The sequence below is a fragment of the Aedes aegypti genome, chromosome 3 (assembly GCF_002204515.2).
Source record: "Aedes aegypti strain LVP_AGWG chromosome 3, AaegL5.0 Primary Assembly, whole genome shotgun sequence".
In the NCBI taxonomy this organism is placed as follows: Eukaryota; Metazoa; Arthropoda; class Insecta; order Diptera; family Culicidae; genus Aedes; species Aedes aegypti.
The window spans coordinates 168939652-168958372 of record NC_035109.1 but is presented as its reverse complement, the minus strand read 5'-3'; the positions used below and the strand labels follow the sequence as shown (position 1 = coordinate 168958372).

The 18721-nt window shown below is 34.5% G+C and overlaps 1 protein-coding gene across 11 annotated transcripts in view; it reads left to right on the top strand.

The window, feature by feature from the left end:
- Nucleotides 1-3170: 3170 nt before the first annotated feature.
- LOC5571584 (extended synaptotagmin-2) overlaps nucleotides 3171-18721 on the top strand; it is a 62301-nt gene continuing 46750 nt past the window's right edge. For 4 of the 11 annotated variants that reach the window (XM_001659742.2, XM_021850679.1, XM_021850678.1 and 1 more), the window contains exon 1: nucleotides 16730-16877. The gene's annotated coding sequence lies outside the window, so the exon portion shown is untranslated. Of the gene's footprint in view, nucleotides 3693-3715; nucleotides 3733-16729; nucleotides 16878-16953; nucleotides 17138-18721 lie in introns of those variants that run through there. The other 7 variants (XM_021850680.1, XM_021850676.1, XM_021850675.1 and 4 more) reach the window with 4 other exon arrangements.

Below are 18721 nucleotides of genomic sequence, written 5' to 3'. Positions count from 1 at the left end.
AGTCTTGCCACGGTACCATCAGCGACATCTGTTTCAACAAATCAATCAGAAGATGAGTGCATCCAGAAGGTCAACATCGAACGCTTCAACGAAGGGATAGCTGGAATAAAAGTGACTCCGATTAAATGGACGAAGATGGGTTACGTCAATTATCCCGAGAAAAAATACCGTGAAATCAACGAAGCTGTACGAAGAAACCTCAAATTAGGACCTGAGGATGTGGAAAATACAGACTACGATGAGGTAATTATGAATATGAAGGAAAGGTTCTCGAATCTAGCCACGGCAAGGAAAGAAAAATTATTGATTTTGTCGATGCTGCTGTCGATGCTCGTGGTCTATTCAAGACGCCATTGATGAGTTCAAAACCAATAGAAATACAGCAAAAGAGGCAAAACAATTCAAAAATAACTATCTTGCAACCAAAAATGCTAGGTCGAGTACTTCATTAACAGATGAGACAAAAGAAAAAATAATTCAATATTTTGAAGACGATGAAGTAAGTAGAGCTATGCCTGGCCAAAAAGATTATGTATCTGTAAAAAAAGATGGAAAGCGTCAAGCAATCCAAAAACGATTAATGATGACTACTTTGAAAGAAGCGTATAGACGCTTCAAGGAAATTAACGAAAATATTAAGGTAGGTTTTTCCTCATTTGCAAGCCTTCGTCCAAGGCAATGCAAGCTTCTATCCAATTCAGGAACACATAATGTTTGTGTGTGCACAACACACGAAAATATTAACCTAATCTTACATAGTTTGAAAAGAATCAATTTATCAAAGGATATTAAAATGTTAACTGGTAGTCTTTTGTGTGAAAATACAACATCAAATTGCTATCTACGATCTTGTTCGGATTGTCCAGATTCTTCATCATTGAAAAATACTTTATTCGCTAAATTTGAAGAAAATTATATTGATCAGTTATCATTTGAGCAATGGGTGACCACGGATAGGTGTGACCTAGAAACTATTGTAATACCTGTAGATGAGTTTGTGTCATTTTTTTGCTTGAAATTAGAAAGTTTAATTCCTCACGACTTTATTAAAACAGAGCAATCCCGCTTTTTAAAAAATACGAAAAATACATTACAAGATGGTGAATTTTTAGTCATTTGTGATTTTTCTGAAAACTATAGCTTTGTATTGCAAGATGAAGTGCAGTCCCATCACTGGAACGTACAACAAGCTACAATTCATCCATTCATTATTTATTTCAATGGAAGTACGCAAATTAAACATTTTAGTTTTATTGTAATTTCCGAAGATTTAAGACACGACTCAGTCGAACAAATATTGCTAACATGATTAACTTTTTACGCGTTGATAAGGATAAAGAAATCAGAAAGATATATTTCATGTCTGATGGAGCAGCATCGCAGTACAAAAACCGTAAGAATTTTTCGAGCCTATGTCAATTTAAATCAAAGTACGGAATTGATGCAGAATGGCATTTCTTTGCTACGTCACATGGCAAAGGTCCTTGTGATGCTATTGGAGGAACCATAAAGCGCATGGCCACAAGAGCAAGTTTAGCCAAAGAACGTGAGCATCCAATTAAAACTGCAAAAGAACTATTTGATTGGGCGAATCGCAGAAAAGAAGAAGATTTAACAAAATTATCATTTTGTTTTACTACTACTGAAGAGTACGAATTAACGGCATCAGAGCTCAGCGAGCAATATAATAACGCGAAAACGATCCAAGGAACCCAAAAATTTCACTGTTTCATTCCATTGTCAGAAAATAAAATTAAAGCAAAACTATACTCGAACTGTACTGATAATGATGCAAAAGTGTTCGATATTGTAAAAAAATTGAATAACAATAAATAAATAAGTATTAATAAAATGTTTTCATGATCTCATAACGCATACCCAAATCCAAAACTTTTAAAGTTTATATATAACATTTAGAAACTCATTGATCATACTCTAAAAAAAATATCCTGGTAAAAAAAATTTTTATTTTCGTGTAATCTGTTAATTCATTTTAATTTATACATATATACATATACATATAATATTTATACATATACATAATATTTATACATATAATATACATAATACTAATGAATACATGAAAACGACTTGTTTAATTCACGCAAGGCCCTTAACAATAAAATCAGCAACAAACTGCGGTTCCCGTAATAATTTACACCGAAAATTTTTTTTTTTTCTACTGAATGTGAAAATTGTGACATGTTTGAAATGTCATAACTTTTTTGTTTATTGGTTTACCATCACCAAATTTTTATGGTAGATAGCTAAAATAATGGACCGTTTTCCCTCAAAAAATTACGTTGGTATTTACGTAGGGTTTTGAGATATTTGAGTTTTTGTGTCAAAAATTATGTTTTTTAATGCAAAATAAAAAAAAAAAATTACTGTGTGTATTTTTTTTTTGAATCTTTATTTAGTTGTCTAACTTTGTTTCTTTAGTTGTCTAACAATCGAACGAACCGTTTTTGCTGTGCAGCTTTTTGAATATTTTTGAACCATTTTCACATACACCCTTTTGAAAAGTTAGTCGTGACTCAACTTGAAGATTTGATATCGGAAAATGACGATTTAGATGGAACTGGAAAACTGTGCAAAGTTTCAGCTCAATAGAAAAAAATGAATTAAAAAATTTACCAAATTTTGGTGCTGTTGCTTGGAATCACTCAACTGTGGGGTGACTGTGCAACGAAGTAGATTGAAGCCCTACCTTGTATGGTGAATACAAATCAACTAGATTCGTGTTTTGAAACATCATACATGCTGCTTGGTTTTTTTATTTCGGCACATCTTCCTTACTTTACCCCAGGTTCCCCTACAATCACTATGCTGAAAGAACAAACAAAATCGGGCAAAATTATCCTAACTGGCATATAAACAGCTCTTACGAAGCTTTCGTGGCTCCCGATGTGGGTCAACCGTATCGATGTAATCGTGCATAGAATGGGAGAAACAGCTTACGGTAACTCATCCACGATTTCGACTGTTCTCCCCGATCCGCAGTGAAGTCTCTCTGCTCTTTAGGTCACTGTTACGCTACCACCCACCAAGCATCACGCGCTGGGTGCCTTTGGTGAGCTTTTTTATGCTCATCTGGAAGAATGTTTGCGTCGTGCTCGAGCATCCCATGTACTGCTTCTGCTGTAGTAGACTAACTAAGTGCTTCTAGGGTTCATTCGCGAGTTTGATGTCGTTCAAGAAGGACGTGATTTTACACCTGGTGCATATTGAAACGTTGGTCCAGTTTTAGGGGACATAGCCTTTTCTAGCTAAACTCCAGATTAGCAGTCGCAGAGGGTGTATGTGATTGCACCTGCAAGAAATGTGTTATCCCGGGGGTTTGTGTGGATTTATGATACATCGCAACAAGGATTAGAAGAAACATGTGAAAGTGTGACGACATTTCCTGGCGTAGAGAGCAACCTGTGCTGTGATGGAATTTTAAATGAGTGAGATTTATAATTAACGAGCCCTTGTTTGCGCCCGCACATTTTGTGTTTTAAAAGTGATTACATTTTCCGCATAAGTGTGTGTCGTAGGTTGGGAATTAAGGCTAACGTATAAAAAATTCATACGGTTCATATGAGAACCGAAGTGCTGTGGATGAAACAGGAAAACCGAGAAGTGAAACGAATTGAGGGTCAATATTTGCGTTTAATTTCCCCGGGGCAGTAATCAATTACACTCGCCAGGTAATAACCCACTTCCAATTCAATCTAATCAATCAATAAGGTACGCAAAGTACAATCTTTATCTATCAATACATAAATGTTATCTGCTATTTAGACATTAGTCGGCGTCTTTCTCCTAAAATGATAAGAAAGAATAAACATGTGATTGGCCGCAGAATGTTTGTCTACACGCAGCACTACACGCGAATGGATGGTCGGGTTATGAACTTTTTTCTCTGCTTTGTGGTTTCATACCGCCACAACTATATTGTTGTTTTTTATGTTGTTGACATCATTTGCGGACATCTATACAGCTCTTTACAGTAGCGAGAAGGCATAGTGCTGTAGTTGTTGTATACATATACCCACTCCATCAAGGCCTTCAACTTTAGGTTGATTCATCAGACATAGGTAATCCAGAGAGTGTGAGAGCTCCATGCCTAGTAATCGGTGGGATCTAAGGCTAAGACCAAGGTCTTATCGTTTGGTTGGATGTGGTTTTGCCTAGTTAGCGAAGCATTTTCGCAGTTTTTGGTGGTTTGAGGTTCAGTTAAATAAATAACAAAGAACAGATGATAATAACACAGAATAAGCGAAAAAGAGTCGTAGCTGGTTGGAACTGGTAACAACAAATTGATCTGTGTGGTTATAAATTGATTTTTTTAGAGATTCTTTTCAAGAGCTGATGTTTCGTTTGTTTTGAAAGCTTTTAATATTCTTCAAGGTGTAATACTAGACTGGTGTAACTCTCAAAGTTTGAACTGGTTTAGAAGAAATTTGGCTGGGTACACGGCAGTATGGAAATTACTATGGATAAGGCCATTTTTTTAGTTTAGCTCTCTATCTCTGCATCATAATATTCTATTGAAAAGTTCACCAACTCTCCCAAATTAAAGGCTTCCTAGCTAAAACTTTGCTGAAGACCATATTTTGATTGGATATCAGGATTGGCGTTGGGCAAATTTGACCAGTACCGATGTTACTGAATCGATTCAAATTCGTTATGTTGAATCGATTCATCGATTTAATCGAATCAATTGAATCGATGTCTTTGAAACAATTCGATTTTCAAGCTCAAACGAAAATTTACAAAAAAAAGCTCTCAGATTAATACTAAATGCAATTGCTTACGATTTTCAGAATTTCTTCAATTGAATAACGTTTTAAATTAAAAATTATATACCGTCAAACGGGGTAACTTGCAACACTTTTCAACTTCAAAGCTATATGGATGAAAAATTTATGGATTCAGATGAAACAAAAACCATCTAGTATCCTTATCGCCACGTAACGAATACCACGCGGTAATAATTTTATCAGGATTTGGTTTTCTGGAATCAGGAGAGATGAAAAATATACATTTTTCATGCTACTCCTGATGTGGGGTAACATGCAACACAGAGTGCTTCTAAAAGCATACTATTCAAAACATAGCTCTGATGAATTTAATTGCGAAATTATTCATTTGAATATGATTTATTCGTGCTGTTCGGAATTTGAGTCAAGGTGTTCGAAATATGAGACAGAATGAACACAGTGTTCGGCATTTGAATCAAACTTGTTGTTTCAAACTTTTACGTTAAAACAATACTTAATCAGTTTAAATGAACAATTTCATACGCACACTCAATAGCTAACAGTTAGACTTCTAGGAGAAATTAAAATTTCCACAAATATCAGCTAATTAATGCCTATCAGATGCATTTGAAGCCACTGTCTTAAGTGTTCGGAATATGAGTCAAAACGGTATATCGTATTATTATGAACATTCAATAATTGTCTGCAGTAAAAGCATAACAACAATCAAGAACAGAATGATCTACTCTTAGAAAACTAATTATTATTGATTGAATTGTGAGTATTAAACCAATTCGATTGAAATTTCCATTGGTATTGCATAGAGTGTCTACACGGGGAAATTCTAGCTTGTTATAAGTTTTTACAGTTAATGGAAAGCCATTAAAACGATCTACAAATACAAACATTTTTTTTTACAAATAGTTCACATAACTACTCTTTTATTCATATTTCGATCAATGCGACGTATCACATACTGATATGTATGCTGAAAATAATCTCTTTTTGTGTTTTGGGATAACTATCAGCATATGCAGAAATTTCCCAATGGCGGATCTGCTATGTAATTTTGATGCAGATTTTCAAAATTATTCATCATGTTCATGAAGAAAATAAAGCTAATTCTAATTTTAGGCGCTTTATGTATATTTTCTAATATTCTGTACTAAACGTGTATTGAATTGATTGAGCTACAAAACATTTTAATGTTGTTGAACAAACATATAATTTTGTTTTTTCATGCGTTGTTGATGACGAGCCGCAAGAAATATCCAACAATTAGGATTAAAATTGCTGTTGCAAGTTACCCCACAAGGCTAGCCAAAAACTTTCTTGAATTTTTATAGTGTTTAAGGATCAAATTATCAAAACTTTTATATTGTCTATTTGTACACTACTAAGTACTGTAACTGATAGCAATAGCCTCGAATGACATATTTATACCGTTTGTGTGGTATGAGGAACGATTTTCAGCGTTATTTTCATACAACGCAACGTGTTATATGATTTTCACCTCCAGCAAACCAACCAAAAAAGAAAAAAAATATCCAAACACGAAAAAATCGATTTTTCGAACATCGATTCAAAATCGCCCATCGCTAATCATGATAAATTGTTATTCACTACCTATTATATTTAAATTGAGTTTGCATTCTACATGCTTCATCAACTGTTCGGCAAAATACACACAGTAAAAAAAATTTTTTTTTGCATTAAAAAACATCATTTTTGTCACAAAAACTCAAATATCTCAAAACCCTATCGGAATACCAACGTAATTTTTTGAGGGAAAACGGTCCATTATATTAGCTATCTACCATAAAAATTTGGTGATGGTAAGCCAAATAGTTATGACATTTCAAATATTTCACAAATTTGACACTTAGTGAATTTTTTTTTTTTCGTTGTTAATTTTTTTTAGGACCGCAGTTTGTTGCTGAATTTTTTGTTAAGGGTACCACATGAGGTTAACAAATTGTTTTCATGATATTTTATTTAATTATTCATAACTATTATAGCATCTATTAGAAAGTTAGACGCGATCCAGTGTTGTGATCTAAAGTCTTGATAGTGTCATATTTTGTATTGTACGTAACTGAAGAAAAATTATCTCAATAGTGTTGAAACCTTTTGATAAAAGAAACCTATAAGAAATCTAATATTGAAGACAAAAGCTACAAAAAAAGTTTTCTATACAGGTATACGACTAGTTTACCTGCAAAAAGTTTACCTCGTAGAGAACAAGGCTGGTCTATACCCAGGTGACCTAGTATACGTAAAGCAGAATTAATTTTTTTTTCGAGCCTATGTCAATTTAAATCAAAGTACGGAATTGATGCAGAATGGCATTTCTTTGCTACGTCACATGGCAAAGGTCCTTGTGATGCTATTGGAGGAACCATAAAGCGCATGGTCACAAGAGCAAGTTTAGCCAAAGAACGTGAGCATCCAATTAAAACTGCAAAAGAACTATTTGATTGGGCGAATCGCAGAAAAGAAGAAGATTTAACAAAACTATCATTTTGTTTTACTACTACTGAAGAGTACGAATTAACGGCATCAGAGCTCAGCGAGCAATATAATAACGCGAAAACGATCCAAGGAACCCAAAAATTTCACTGTTTCATTCCATTGTCAGAAAATAAAATTAAAGCAAAACTATACTCGAACTGTACTGATAATGATGCAAAAGTGTTCGATATTGTAAAAAAATTGAATAACAATAAATAAATAAATAAGTATTAATAAAATGTTTTCATGATCTCATAACGCATACCCAAATCCAAAACTTTTAAAGTTTATATATAACATTTAGAAACTCATCGATCATACTCTAAAAAAAATATCCTGGTAAAAAAAAAATTATTTTCGTGTAATCTGTTAATTCATTTTAATTTATACATATATACATATACATATAATATTTATACATATACATAATATTTATACATATAATATACATAATACTAATGAATACATGAAAACGACCTGTTTAATTCACACAAGGCCCTTAACAATAAAATCAGCAACAAACTGCGGTTCCCGTAATAATTTACACCGAAAATTTTGTTTTTTTCTACTAAATGTGAAAATTGTGACATGTTTGAAATGTCATAATTTTTTTGTTTATTGGTTTACCATCACCAAATTTTTATGGTAGATAGCTAATATAATGGACCGTTTATCCTCAAAAAATTACTATATTTGAGTTTTTGTGTCAAAAATTATGTTTTTTAATGCAAAAAAATTTTTTTTTTACTGTGTGTATTTTTTTGGAATCTTTATTTAGTTGTCTATCTTTGTTTCTTTAGTTGTCTAACAATCGAACGAACCGTTTTTGCTGTGCAGCTTTTTGAATATTTTTGAACCATTTTCACATACACCCTTTTGAAAAGTTAGTCGTGACTCAACTTGAAGATTTGATATCGGAAAATGACGATTTAGATGGAACTGGAAAACTGTGCAAAGTTTCAGCTCAATAGAAAAAAATGAATTAAAAAATTTACCAAATTTTGGTGCTGTTGCTTGGAATCACTCAACTAAAAAATTAGGTTAAATGTTTATTCCTACTTTATACATGCACTGTAACATTGTGTTCACTGACTAACTTCTCTCTTGCTCAAATGATCAACGTAATTGCCTAACCTTCCTTAAGATATGGGTGTAAAATGATTTGAAAAAGCACCAGGTTGTAACTGCCGCAAACTACATACATGCCATGGATTATTCATGAGTTGCATTGCGGTGACAAAAAGTGCCAAGTTTCGAATGGACAAACCTGCAAAATGTCTTCGCTATTTACTTTTCGTTTCCGCTTCATTTATGGTGGAGCGGAAATTTTGGCGAACGTTTCTCGAGTTCTTTTTCGTAGATAGGAACCTTAGAAGCGGTGCTTGGTTTCAATTTGAAGTCATGTGTTAAATTGCAAAGTGATGGTTACTATGTATGTAATATATTGAAGTCAAACATTGATACACATGAAGTTTGGTGAATTATGACTGTGAGTACACTACACACTGAGCAAAAATTACCGACTTCGGTGATTCGTTTACCGAAATCTCAACAGCTGAACTGTCGGTAATCGTTTCGGTAAACGGACGTTTCGGTAAACGGACTGATCTGTAAGCTAGGACAGGAGCAGCAACTGTCAAATTTACCGACTGATTGGTAACGTTTACCGAAAAAAGGGTGGTTTGTAATTTATTTTGTAGGATAATTGTATTTTTATTTTAGAAATGAAAAATCTCCGACGGCTTCCTGTGTGCAAGAAAAAAGCAAGAAATCATGTTTCCTATTTCATTTTAATGTATTTTTTTTATGAAAAATCACTTGTTCGGGACAATCTTTCTCTCGTTGATGCTCACGGTTATCAAATCTTAATCTCGTGGCCAATAATCATCCATCTGCTCGTTCTTCAGCTGGTAACAAGGATACGTTTTGAAGTTGCATGTAGAATGATACCATTTGCGAAGCAGGACATGCGATAGGAACCGAGCACTTGAATGTTTTGCCCTATACGTAATGATGTGCAGAGACAGCTTCTATCGAGTGCATGTGGTCATCACCCAACCATCTAAAAAAACATGTTTTACTTCGCGAATAATTTATATCCTAAAAATCTTACCGTATAGCGTGGCTGCTTATATTTCGCATATATTCTCTTCACGATATTGATAAAACTGCCTCTAACACCTGGTTTTACAACACAGAAACATCGAAAAAACCAGAAGAGCTGAACGAAAACATAATATGGCGGAGTTGACGTTTCTCGCTGTCCAGGTTACCGATTTCGGTAATGACGGACATGTTTTACCGAAAATCAGCTAATAGCTTTACGGATTTCGGTAACATGGCTGATTTACAGGGTAATCAGTAAAAACTTTCACCGTATTCGGTAAATTCGTGAGAATTCGCTGACCGTTCGTCTTTTCATTTACGGATGTCGGTAATCAGGCTATAAATTACCGAATTATCAGTAAATTTCTACATTACAGATTTATTCCGCTAATTTATTTTACCGAACTCCGAGTGTCTGTTTAAGTGTGTAGTGCTCACAAGTCATTTGACAAACCGTTCAGTACACCACCGCTTCACATGATTCACATTGCCATTGGAACAATGCCTTGTTCCTAAAGTACCTGTAGTGTAGTGTAGTGTATTGTATTGGGTCATCTACATATGTATTTAATACACACAGATGACTCTCGCTAGTAGGATTAAAAGGTGCCATTGCGCATCGTACCTTCGTGCTGTGCGTACACAAATTATTAGTGTACGCAATGCTCGTTCTTTATTCAATACTAGTGGTCCCGGCAAACTTCGTTTTTCCATCAAGTAGGCTGTTGAAAAATGTTATGAAATCTTCCATACAAAACGGTAGATTAGTTTTCTCCCGTTTTCCTAACTATTTCGAAAACTTTCCTAGACTTTTTCATCGCACGAACACGTCGCATCCCCTGTTGAATACAACAGTGAAAAAATATGCAAATCCGTTGACCCTTTCAAAGGCCATTTCGTGACATACAAACACCATTCCATTTTTATTTATATAGATAGAGAACGAGTTGTTTAATTTTCTAACAGCTAATAACATACATATAGCAGTTATTAATGAAACTTATTTGAAGCCTGGATCCAAACTCAAAGGAGATCTAAACTATTTTGTTTATCGTAATGATCGACTTGATGGGCATGTGCAGGAGTTTGTAATTATCATTCATAGGCGTATTGAAACTAAAGTTTTTGAAACTCTAGGCGTTTCTGTTTAAACACAACTTGGTAAATTTACTTTCATAGCTGCCTATTTGTCTTTTAAATGCTCTGGGAAGCAGGTGAAGTTGTTCCAAACAGACTTGTGAAAATTGACTCGCAATAAGTCATTTTTTTATCATTGGTGACTTCAATGCCAAACATCGTCCATGAAATAATTCGCAAAGTAATTCAAAGGGTAGAATTTTATTTGATTATTTAATTTTATTTTAATTCGCAAAGTAATTCCAAGGGTAGAATTTTATTTCATGAGTGCTCTTAGGACATTTCTCAATTCAATACCCTGATAGCCCTACTTGTTTTCCCTCTTCTAGAAACCCAGATAAAAGCGTATCATTTAGTGAATGGAATAAACCATTAATGTACAATATAACATATTGAATACAATACAGTGTATTGTAATTCAATGAATGTCGAAGCAACATTATTTTTGTTTGAATATACAATTCAAAAACAATATAATATATTGTAACATAACACTGTATTGTTTTTTATTGTTTTTATGCCTTAAAATTTTGGTCTAATTACCATTTTTGCGTAAAACAACTTATGCTTTTTTCTGTGTAGCTTGGCTGAAAGAAGTAAAAAAAAACAAGTTAAGAAAGAAATGTTTGGTGAAAAATATTCAAAAAGTAGAAATAAGTGGTTTTGTAGAAGTCACTTGACATTATCTGTAACGACGAATGCAACCATGCTAAATATCATTACTTCTATAGGAGTTAAAATTATTTAGCAGCTGTTGGCACGAATATCCGGTAAGTTGGGGGACAATCCATACAAAATACAAATTCTATACTTTTAACCACTTATTGAAATACAGTTCGTTGAATAGTTTTTGTATTGTACAACAATACACAAATTGCTAATCAAGACAATACATGAACAATATATCGTATTGTATTTTCAAAATGTATGTATGAGAAAATATCTATATTTGTATTGTTACGATACTTAACAACCCATACAGTATATTGCAAAAATATCATATATCATACAGTGAACTGATCAAAACAATATATTGTACTGTAAATGTATTGTCATTTTACAATATACTGTATTGTATTTCCAATATATTGAATGGTACTGTTACAATTCGTTATATTGTTTTTGTATTGTATTTTTTTATCCGGGAACCCTTCTACGATTGATTTGGTCTTAACCGACTCTAGACACTTTTGTAGCCAACTGGTAACTCACGCTGATTTTGATTCTGATCATGTTTCTGTTACATTTCAAATATCCCGTAAAGCGGTTTTCAATCCTATCAGCTCTACGTTAAATTATTTTCAACCCCACTGGAATACATATGAAGCATACATCGATAGTAATTTTGATGTTAACATACCTTTGCAAACAAAACTTGACATTGACAATGCTCTTGAAACTTTAACTAATTCCGTTGTTGAAGCTAGGGGCGTTGCAATACCAAAATAAGAATTAAAATTCGAATCCGTGATTATAGACGGTGATTTCGAACTCTAGATCCGCCTTTAAACGTGAGGAGAAGGCAATTTCAACACAGAAATAAAAATCCATTTAAATTTCAGCGAAAAATCATGCACATAAAGGGAATGCCAGATATGTCGCAATTTTACATGACAGATCGTGTAAAATTATATCAACATCATGTAAAATTATGCGAATTGTCGCGTAATCGGTTAGAGTTTATGCTAGATTACACGATGTTCAGCGGAAACTTACATGATGTTTTTGTAATTTTACACGATGTGACGGGTAAATTTGCGACATATCTAGCATTCCCTTCATGTGCATGATTTTACGCTGAAATTTGCATGGATTTTTCTTTCTGTGAATGCACTCGCGATCCTGCAATAAGAATTATATGGCAGGATCTGCAAAAAGAAATCTATAAAAACGAGTTTCTCGAAGTAGAAACAAAAATTTTGAAAATAAAATTTCGCAATTGGACCCTGGCTCTAAGCCCTTTTGGAAATTATCTAAAATTAAAAAAAAAAAACCCTTAGAAGCCAATTCCGGCAATGAAAGAGGAAAACAAATGATTCACGCTATGTCTAAACCTTTCGATTTTGAAAATATGACCCCAATACTGAACTCTAGCGGAAAAAATTCTGAGGTACATTCGATTTGCATAATCTGCTGGTTTAGACATAGCGTGTGATTACTTATTTATTGCGCAAAAGCTCGAAAATTTAGTATGCAGTTTGAAAGCGCGAACAATATAAATTTAGGATTTACTAGTCCAATAGAAAATCAATTTACTCAGGATTTCGAAAACATTCTCGATCAAGAGAACGTTTTCGAAAATTTCATTCAGTATATTTTTCATTCTTAGTTGATATATTTAACAAATGTTTTCAGTTGGCATATTTTCCCAACAAATGGAAGTATGTCAAAATTGTACCAATTTCAAAACCTGCAGAAGTTTCCAGCTATCTTCTTATCAGCTTGCTTTCCTCCATCAGTTCACATTTTAAAGAGGTAATTTTGAACAGAATGATGGTCCACATCAACGTTCACAAAATTCATTTTTTGCCAATGAATAGTTCGGATTCCAACATGGACATTCGACCACTCATCAACTTTTACGTGTAACAAATTTGATTCGTTCCAACAAATCTGAAGGCTATTCTACTTATCTCGCTCTTCTAGGCATAGAAAAAGCATTGGACAGTGTTTGGCATGAAGGCTTAATCGTAAAATTAAAAAACTTTAATTTTCCAACATACATTGTTAGAATAATTCAAAGTTAAGTATCTGTCAAATAGTACACTTCAGGTTAATTATCAGAACTCCAGGTCTGAATACTTCCTGTAAGAGCTAGTGTTCCTCAAGGTAGCATATTATACAATATTTTCACATCTGACTTACTTTAGTTATCTCAAGGATACTTGTTTTAATTATGAATCGTGGTTTACGGCCAACCAGCCGAGTGGAAGTTTAATAACTACCGAAAAGCTAAACATTACATATAATTTGCAATTGGATTAGATGGACAAATTGATGTGAAGATTTGCGAAAAAGTTACACGTCTTCTCAGTGAGAATCGAACTCACGACTCCCCGATCTCTAGTTGGGGCGCGTTAACCACTACGCCATGAGAGGACTCATGAACGCAGAAGTCAACCTGAATTCGATTTCAGCTCAATAATCACGTGGTCCTCTTTCGCAAAGTGCACCTCTTTCGGAAGAATTAGATGCCCATCCAAACACAACGCTTTCTATATATATCCAATGCCTAGCCCGAGAGCGCATTGTTTTTTAGATATAGGAATAGCACACTACACTAGCCAGCAACTGCGCTGGCTGAGGTTTCTATTGTGTGGGCTTCCAATGGGTCGCGACGTTCTCAAACGACCGGTTACGGAACATGAGTCCGTTGCTCGATAAATACTTGTTTTAATTATGAATCGTGGTTTACGGCCAACCAGCCGAGTGGAAGTTTAATAACTACCGAAAAGCTAAACATTACATATAATTTGCAATTGGATTAGATGGACAAATTGATGTGAAGATTTGCGAAAAAGTTACACGTCTTGTAACTTTTTCGCAAATCTTCACATCAATTTGTCCATCTAATCCAATTGCAAATTATATGTAATGTTTAGCTTTTCGGTAGTTATTAAACTTCCACTCGGCTGGTTGGCCGTAAACCACGATTCATAATTAAAACAAGTATTTATCGAGCAACGGACTCATGTTCCGTAACCGGTCGTTTGAGAACGTCGCGACCCATTGGAAGCCCACACAATAGAAACCTCAGCCAGCGCAGTTGCTGGCTAGTGTAGTGTGCTATTCCTATATCTAAAAAACAATGCGCTCTCGGGCTAGGCATTGGATATATATAGAAAGCGTTGTGTTTGGATGGGCATCTAATTCTTCCGAAAGAGGTGCACTTTGCGAAAGAGGACCACGTGATTATTGAGCTGAAATCGAATTCAGGTTGACTTCTGCGTTCATGAGTCCTCTCATGGCGTAGTGGTTAACGCGCCCCAACTAGAGATCGGGGAGTCGTGAGTTCGATTCTCACTGAGAAGACGTGTAACTTTTTCGCAAATCTTCACATCAATTTGTCCATCTAATCCAATTGCAAATTATATGTAATGTTTAGCTTTTCGGTAGTTATTAAACTTCCACTCGGCTGGTTGGCCGTAAACCACGATTCATAATTAAAACAAGTATTTATCGAGCAACGGACTCATGTTCCGTAACCGGTCGTTTGAGAACGTCGCGACCCATTGGAAGCCCACACAATAGAAACCTCAGCCAGCGCAGTTGCTGGCTAGTGTAGTGTGCTATTCCTATATCTAAAAAACAATGCGCTCTCGGGCTAGGCATTGGATATATATAGAAAGCGTTGTGTTTGGATGGGCATCTAATTCTTCCGAAAGAGGTGCACTTTGCGAAAGAGGACCACGTGATTATTGAGCTGAAATCGAATTCAGGTTGACTTCTGCGTTCATGAGTCCTCTCATGGCGTAGTGGTTAACGCGCCCCAACTAGAGATCGGGGAGTCGTGAGTTCGATTCTCACTGAGAAGACGTGTAACTTTTTCGCAAATCTTCACATCAATTTGTCCATCTAATCCAATTGCAAATTATATGTAATGTTTAGCTTTTCGGTAGTTATCTCAAGGATGTTAAAAATCTTTGTTTGTGGATGATGCAGGCCTCTCCGCGAAAGGACGAAGCCTGCGTGTCATCTGTAGTAAATGTATTTATTCACTTATTAACAAAAAATCAAAACTTTGTCTTAAGGCGAAGTAGGCCGTCATTGAAATTTGTACGCATCGTCAATGATGGTTGCTGAATCAAGTCACAATTTAGATTTATTGAAAATCGGTTGGTATTGCACTGACGAAACTGAAAAAGTATCAGCATACTTTCTGTACGCCAGCGCATATAAGGATACTTTTCCATTGCAATTTGAACTGTGCGAACTGAGTTTTATCACTTTGAAATTGCGACCTGAAACGTCAACATGGCTGCCGAAACGAATGACGGGCTACTTAGCCTTAAGAACAAGCTTTTGTTCTTCAAAAAAAATTCAGGCCAGCCATGTTGTACGCTGTACCAATATGGACTGTTGAAGCTGTTGAAAGAAAGAAAGCTCTGAAGACGATTCAAAATAAAATTTTGAAAATGATTCTGAAGCTTCCTCCCTGGTAAAGTACTAATAAGATATATAAAATAAAATAAAATAATTGATAATTAAAGACAAAAATCGTTGCAATCTTCTATTGCCAAGATTAATGCGTTATATTTTTAGGTTAAGTAAATCGAAAGATTTTTATTTTCTCTCTCCTTTGTTAACAAAACGTTAATAAATGATTAAATTAGGATGATAATGTTGTCTAATAACACAGAACACCTAGATATAAGAAATGAATGTAATGTTTAGAATGTTACTAATAAAGAATTAAAAAAGCACTTTTAACGCCTAAATGTAGGCAATTTTTCTTCTAAATTGGCAAACTGATCATATAAAAACGAGGTTTTCTTTGCTATTTCAATATGCGATTTAATATTTTATTGGAGACTGGATCAAGAATTCACATCGAAGATTAATATTTGGACCTTAAATACCCAAATTATGTCACTCTAAAATGGGAAGGGGGGAAAGTGTGACAAATCTAACGAAATTTCCAGAGAATTCATACAACCCATGAGGGGTTTTAGAATGTTCAAATAGAGCATGACTAGTAATCCTTTATAAGGATCACTAAGCATGACATTATTTGAGTTTCATCCTCAAAGCCCAAATAAAACATCAAAATATCATCAATATAGATCTATGCACACCATTGTGAAATTTTGTTGCTGACATTAAGTACTGTAAAAGAAAAGTATTGAATTTAATTCGCACTATTTTCATTATTCCAAAGCCGAACCATTCTGTTCGTCCAAAACCTTATTACTTCGTTCCAAACATCTTGGTGTCTTGATACGTTTGAAACAGGTGTATAAATACAGAAACGATCACAATGATATGACGTTGAAGTGATGTCGATGCCTTCCTTGTATCGAGAATTCGATGTTCACTCGATAAATCCGCTCTATGGTGAGTGAGCACCAACGAAGGCCCCCCAAAATCATGTTGTAGTGGTTAGGTATGCATGACCGGAGATGTTCTCTTTCAGCTGATGTCTCTGGCCTCTCGGGGTTGACGCGAAACGAGAGCTCAACCATCAGAGAGCCACTCTGTGTAGATATATCCACTAAACGATGTAGAATGCCCTGACTATTTGCGGAATCGCAATTTAGTGCCGGTATAAGACATCGCGAGTGACGACGAACTATCGTAGGGACTCCGGATTGTGTAAAACAATTTGATTTTGTTGATGTGTCAAATTTACGACTAAATATCTAGAGCGATACAACGGTAAAGAATCAAACTTCAAACGTTATTTGAATCATAATTAGGGAACATTCTCAGTTTCCCGGTTACGTTTGTTTAGATTTAGCAGGTGTATAAGCGCTTTACCAAATTAGTTACGGTACTATAATTACCTGATTCTAAATGGTCTTGATGTGAAACAAATCGATTGCTTTCATGAAGCAAAACAGTTCAGCAATAGTGATAGTGAGATTTAAGGAGTTTTATGGAGCAAGCTGTTCTGGACAATAGGAAACAATCTGAAGGTTATTACGATGTGACTTGCCCACTATGGGAAGAAGACGATGATGTCATGAGCTTACCTCATTCGACAGAAATGTTTTCTGCATCGTGTCTGGGACAGTGTTATTGGTAAAGGGAACACCGGTCGGTGTTTCGATCGGGCATGAATGAATAACGTTAGAACCAGTTATTGGGAAGCCTTCGGCAAGGTCGTAAGCAATTTGCTATTATCAAATGATGGAGTAGTTCCTTAATCAATTACGCACATAGGATATTGGGATTGAATTGTGTATGAATTTCGATGAACAAGTAATATGTACACAAGTTAAATCCTAGTGCGATGCATACATTTATGCATGACAATATCAATTGTACTGGTATTCTATTAAACAGAAAGTATCGGAATTTCGGATGAAATTGATCATTTTCTCAGTTTTTTCAAGCTTGATTTTAATAATGTTATCAATTCCACCAAACTAAATGTAGTAAATCAGTACGACGGTAAACCTAATATAGGTTGTCCCAGAAAGTATGTGCACGACTTTTATAACAATATGTTTTAAATAAATAAATATTTTTATATTTTTGTATTTTTCCTTGGGGTATTTCAAATGCTGCCTATGGAAATTTTGCTAGAATAAATAAAATTTTACAATAGAAATTTTTATTTAGGAAAATTATTTTAGGATTTCTAGCCAGCACAGACCCTACTTTTGTGTTTTGTTGGAACTTAACTAGTAATGATTTTTTTTTTCAAAATCCTTTGATGTGGTGAGTTCAAGTAGGGGAAATCAGGGTAAAACCGACACTGTGAGTAAGATCGACACCCTTTGATTTTTCAAATTTTGAACAGATTTTCATGCAGTTTCCACCAAGCTCTATCTTTACTTGTGAAATGTTGTGTTTTGGATGACATTACAACTGACGCTACTAATGAACTGCCAAAATAAACAACAAAATCATATTGGATAACATAGAAGCAACAGTAGTTTCATTATTTCGCTGTTATTCTTTAACTATTTCGCACGTGAAATTTTTAAAATGCCATTATTTGTTCTGTGTCTACATTATCATTTACTACTATTACGTTCATACAACATGAAGGAAAATTTAATTTTTGGTTTTTCGACAGCTGAGAATGCTTTTGAAATATAAATGTCCGCTCGGGCTAAGATCGACACTTTCATTTGTGGTAAAATCGACACCTTTTTTTGCTTCATAATCTACCTTCAGGGAATTTTTCTTGTCGGAAGACTTCCTCTGTAGTTTATGTGAGTCTTTATTTTCGAATTCCAGTGAAGTTCATGGATGGCTCATTAACTCATAAACTCATTCGATAAAGCTTGAAAAAAAATTTCTCATTTGAAATTGAAGAATTAAAATAATTTGAAATGTTTTCACATAAATTAATCTTATTGTTTATTTACAAACCATGAGGTTCGACAGTTTTTAATAACTAAAATTAATTACACTTTTGTGTCTTGTTAAAATAAAACAGTAATTGTTTTTAAAACCAATCATTTGCCACAACTTCATCCTCGTAAAAATTCCATGAACACAAATTAGTCATATCCTCATGAAACGGCCTACTTTCCTGCACTGAAGTA